Raw genomic sequence first — 6,000 nt, forward strand, 5'->3', positions numbered from 1 at the left:
GATGACATCAGGAAAGGTGGTGACTTTGAATAGAGTCTCATATGTTCCATAATTGAGAAAGAATTCAGTTTCAATTCTAGTTCTGACAAAGAATGGATTCAAATGTGTTTGATTCTGACAAAGTAGTAGTAAGAAAGAATGATATGTATGTAGGAAAAGGCTACCTTAGTGATGACCTTTCAAACTCAATGTAATGGCAGTTGATATGAAAAAAGATTTTTCTTCTTCTTACTTGCTTGAGTCTAAATGTCTATGGCATGAACATTTGGGACACGTTAATAACAAAACCTTGCGGAAACTGATTAACTTAAATATTTTGCCAAAATTGGAGTGCAATAAATCAAAATGTCAAATTTGCGTTGAATCTAAGTATGCTAAGCATCCTTATAAATCTTTTGAAAGGAATTCAAATCCTTTAGAACTGATTCACACTGATATTTGTGACATGAAGTCAACACAATCACGTGGTGGGAAAAAGTATTTCATAACATTTATTGATGATTGCACTAGATATTGTTATGTCTATTTGCTAAATGGTAAGGATAAAACAATAGATGCATTTAGGCAATATAAAACTGAAGTTGAAAATTAGTTAGATAAAATGATCAAAATGATCAGTAGTGATAGAGGTTGAGAATATGAATCACCATTTGCAAAAATATGTTTAGAAAATGGAATAATCCATCAAACTACTACTCCCTACAATCCTCAGTCTAATAAAATTGCAGAAAGGAAAAACCAAACTTTAAAAGAAATGATGAATGCGTTACTTATAAGTTAAGGTTTACCACAAAACTTGTGAGGGGAAGCTATCCTTACAACAAATCAAATACTTAACAGAGTGGCTCACTCAAAGACAAATGTAATTCCATATGTGAAATGGAAAGGTAGAAAACCCAACTTAAAATATTTCAAAGTGTGGGGGTGTCTATTCAAAGTCAAAGTTCCTATACCTAAGAGGGTAAAAATAGGGCCTAAGACTGTGGATTGTGTATTCATTGGATATGCCACAAATAGCGAGGAATGTAGTTTTTTGGTTCATAAATCCGAACATCTTGATATTCATGATAAAACGGTAATGCAATCAGATAGTGTTGAATTTTTTGAACATATCTATCTGTATAAAACAAAACTTGATTCATCTAGTGGGGGGTCTAAACAACCTAGAAAAGAAACAAAAGAGAATGAACCTAGTGAAGAAAGTCCAAGACGCAGTAAATGTTAAAGGACATCTACTTCATTTAGATATGATTTTGTAACATTTCTTTTTGTAAGTGAACCTCAAACATTCAAGGAAGCAATGTTGTCTAGCGATTCAACCTTTTGGAATGAGGCTATTAATAGTGAAATTGAATCAATCTTAAGCAATCATACTTGTGAGTTCGTTGATCTTCCTCCTGGGAATAAACCCTTGGGTTAAAAATGGATATTTAAATGGAAGATGAAAGATGATGAAACTATTGACAAATATAAAGCAAGACTTGTTATCAAAGGTTTTAGACAAAAAGAAGGTCTTGATTATTTTGACACATACTCGCCAGTGACTAGGATTACATCAATTCAGATGTTAATGGCACTAGCTGCAGTATACTATCTTGAAATTCATCAAATGGATGTGAAAACAGTTTTCTTAAATGGAGAGATGGAAATAGAAATTTAGGTAGAACAACCTGAGGGTTTTGAAGTTCCTGGTAAAGAAAAAAACGTGTGCAAACTTATTAAGTCACTTTATGGACTAAAACAAACACTAAAATAATGACATCCAAAGTCTGATCAACCCATGTTGTCAAATGGATTTAAGATCAATGAATATGATAAATGTGTTTACATTAAAGATACTCAAAATAAGGAAGTCATTGTGTTCCTCTATGTAGATGACAAGCCTATAATGAGCAAAGACATTGCTAATATAAAAGCTACAAAGCGTATACTCGCTAGTAGGTTTGATATGAAAGATTTAGGAGTTGCTGATGTAATATTAGGAATTAAAATTCTTAAAACTTATAACGGTCTAACATTGTCTCAAACTCACTATATTCAAAAGATACTTGAAAGATTCAAATTTTTTAATTTTAAAATGGCAAAGACTCCAATTGATGTAAACCTTCATCTTGCAAGGAACAAAAGTGAAAGTCAGTCTCAATTTGAGTAGTATTGGGAAGCTTAATGTATGTCATGAATTGTACACGACCAGACATAGTTTGAGCTTTCAGTAAGTTGAGTCGATATACATGTAATCCTAATCAAAGTAATTGGTTGGTGATGAAGAGAGTTTTGCGATACTTAGATGAAACTCAAGACTATGCTTTACATTACAACAAATATCCGGCCGTTCTCGAAGGATATAATGATATAAATTTGATTACTGGGTCAACTGAAACAAAATTCACAAGTTGATACGTTTTTACTATTGGTGGAGGAGCAATATCTTGGAAATCATCCAAATAAACATGTATAGCTCGCTCTACAATGGAGTCTGAATTCATTGCTTTAGACAAGTCAAATGAAGAAGCTGAATGGATCTGGAATTTCATAGAAGATATTCCATTTTGGCCAAACCAATGACCCCTATATGCATGCACTGTGATAGTCAAGCTGTAATGGGAAGGGCTGGAAGCATTATGTATAATAGCAAGTCTTGTAATATAAGTCGAAGACATAACTCTATGAGACAACTATTCTGTAGTGGAATTATCACAATTGACTATGTGAATTCAAAAGATAATGTGTCGGATCCACTTACAAAAGTCCTAACTAAAGAGGGAGTTGAGAAATCATTGACGGGAATGCGACTATGGCCGAGAACAAGTCATCGGGGCGGTAACTCTACCTAGAAGAATGGAGATCCCAAGATCGAGGTTCAAAGAGATCAAACAAAGTCATTCATGACGGTTCAACATTGTCAAAAAAATTATTGTTTTGTAGTCCATTCTCATGATGAGACAATGTTTAGTAACCAGGATAAAGACATAAGGACTTTTTAATGGTTTCTAAGTTTGATACAGGTAATATTATATGGTGTATCTATGAGATAACACATTTTAAAATCACCTATGTAAGTGTGAAGTGTAAGCCGCTTCAAGGAGAATCCGGTAAGGCCAGTTATTTAAGCACTTACTATCCAAGATGTGTTCATGACTGAAACGAACAAAATAAGAGAACTAAGAACAGTTCAAGGGTTTATTGTATGACATATGTTGTCTAGGTATACACCAAAGCTCACCGGTTCAAACATATCAAATCTACCGATTGACCGAGTATATCCGATATATGTTCACTATGAAAAGTTTAATGGGAACCTACTTATCCAGATGCGATTAACCTTTACCTACAAGACAATCATGTTTTTTCATGCATATGTTTTAACAATAGCCTTCCCCATTCATGTGGGGGATTGTTGGGTTTAGCAAGTGTGAAGGGGAAAACAAAAGAGTGAATATGAAAAAGTGACGGAATTTTTTTGGAGGGAAAATGAAATGTCATTTGCAAAGTGGAAATAAAAAGTCATTTCTCCCATATCGGCAAAAGAAAGGGAAATTGTTGTCCTTCTATAAAAAAATATTTCCATTACTTCTTAAAGAGCTAAGAAGAAGATGCCCCCTCGCGCCGTCGTCGTCGCTCGCTCGGCTTTGGATTTGGATTTGGCTTTTGCTTTGGATTTGGATTTGACAAATGATATGATTGATTGATAAATTTTTTTGACAAAATTTATTTAATCAGTTTTTGTTAAATCAAAAAAATCCTGTTAATATTATCTCTTATAAATTTGCAGGTAACGGTAACATTCCGAAATGTTGTTACTCTTTTCGAAAAGTTGTTGCTTTCCGAAAAGTCGTTATTTTCATAACAGACACATTTTTCTGAAAAGTTGTTATTTTTTCCAAAAGACACAAATTTCTGGATAAAACGGGTCTGAACAGATTTCTTTGAACGAACATGTTTCTTGCTGAAAATGGCTATAAAGGAAGTCAATTTTCGTTTTTCAAAAACTGAATTTTTTTCTGCTCTTTGATAAATTTTTTCTCTTAAACAAATCAAAGTGTCGATCGACTGAGTCTGTTCGACTTGTTGTTGTTCTGAAGTTCGCTGAAGTTAATGAAATTTGAGGTACCGCTATTTCTTTAACCGGATTAATCTGTTTTATCTTGGGAGAAGTTAATCCATAACCTCGGGTACAGTGAGGGAATTAAATTTCTTAAGGACACACAATAGTTTCTGTGGACTCGGATTACTTCTACTATTCTATTTACTTTCTGTTTCATCTTATTCTGTTTTTGTCATTTTAGGCTAAACTTATAATACAGGTTGAATAACACAAATAACTTTCATTTTTTAAAATAATACTATAGCAAAGCTAACTGAATTACTATAGGTGATACTAGAAAATACTATTAATTTTAAGATGTATACTTTGATAGATAAATTAAAATTAATTAACTTATAGAGTCTGTTCAGATTCAGCAAATGTTAATTTTTTTTACATCAAAGATATTGTATCCTAATAGTTTAAGTATTATATTTATTGAATTAAAATGAGATAATATGTTATTGTGCATAAAGTACAATGAATACATTAAAACATTGTATCTTATTAAAATATGTATCCTATTTATTTAATTCAATATTTTATGCCTTATGGCTGAATTCAAGTAAGGACTTCTGATTTTTGTGGATGACAAATTGTACTCCATTTATTCAAATTTTAATGCTTTTGTGGTTAATATAGGCGACACATTTATGGTATGAAAAATTACAAATTAGTCCCATATAGTAAGCTAATGTATTATGTATTACATAAAAATAATAAACATAATCAATTAAACAGATAATACATTGTCGCGGTGTAAAACATTATAATATCTTTCAACAGGACGTGAAATTGTATACATCATGAGTTCATAGACTTAAAAATTGAATATAACATATTCGACATTTGTCATTATGCAGACCCTATCGTATTGACATAGAAAAGTTGCTTGCATAAAGTAGTGATTAATAACAAGAGTCCTACAAAATCACTTTTTTTTCTTTCTTTGTCCAGACAAAGATAAGGTGGTGAGTTACCAACTGAATTGGTGTAAAACAAAAATCCTAGACTATATCCTAACTTCACATGACCTGCTCTCCTTTAATTTACTCAACAACATCACAGAGCTGATACGAACACTCTACAAGCTTTTTCGATATGGCTTCAATGCAATAATGTAGAAGCTAAAGAGTTATACATATAAAGTTCAAGATTCAAGACTTTGGAATCTTTTGTACTCATGTTGAATCTTTGATTAAGAAATATAAATATTAATTTTGCAATAATTCAATTAGGTTTTAAACTATTTAGGAGGTGATATCTACTTCAGTTTGGTTTTTAGTATGCAAATACATGTCTTTTGTTAGAAAATATAATAAAGCTCTATAGAGCAATGTAAAATTTAGCCTTCAAATTTTGTTCCATTGTTATTTTCTTGCATTTCTTTTCTTTGAAAAACTTTTATGGTGGCATTTAGAACTATTTTTCTGAATTGACTTTTGAGTGACAAGATGGATTTCAAAAAATAGTTTTTCATGAATAACTAGTGATGTTTTTAGTAATAAAAAATTACGAATTATGAGTTGTAAGAACGTTAAATTGCTTTGAGGCCCTTGATATTTAGGAAGGAAGCACTGAAAGAGTATTATGAAATTAATTCGTTACAAAATAATTTGACCAAAGCGCAAATCAAAAGTTATAAGGAAAAGAAAATCATGAATTCCACCAGAAAGCGGTTGTTTGTTATTGTCTCAACAACTCTTTTATAGAAAATTATATTTCTTCCATCACCAAAAGAAATTTTGGATTACCTTAAGAGAAAGTATGTCGGAGGTGAAGTAATTGATGTTGCAAAAAATTAATGACTCCAAGAAAATCAAAGAATGTTTGGATAGATTGTTTGGTAATGATAGCAAGGTAAGATTTCTAGAAACAATATCATAAAAAGTAAGAGATAAATATAAACACAAGCA

The 6,000-nt window shown here is 31.6% G+C and overlaps 1 pseudogene; it reads left to right on the top strand.

The window, feature by feature from the left end:
* Positions 1-5,231, top strand: part of LOC112940106 (gibberellin 20 oxidase 2-like) — a 53,840-nt pseudogene extending 48,609 nt beyond the window's left edge.
* Positions 5,232-6,000: the final 769 nt, after the last annotated feature.

This window comes from Solanum lycopersicum, chromosome 10 (genome assembly GCF_036512215.1).
Source record: "Solanum lycopersicum chromosome 10, SLM_r2.1".
In the NCBI taxonomy this organism is placed as follows: domain Eukaryota; kingdom Viridiplantae; phylum Streptophyta; class Magnoliopsida; order Solanales; family Solanaceae; genus Solanum; species Solanum lycopersicum.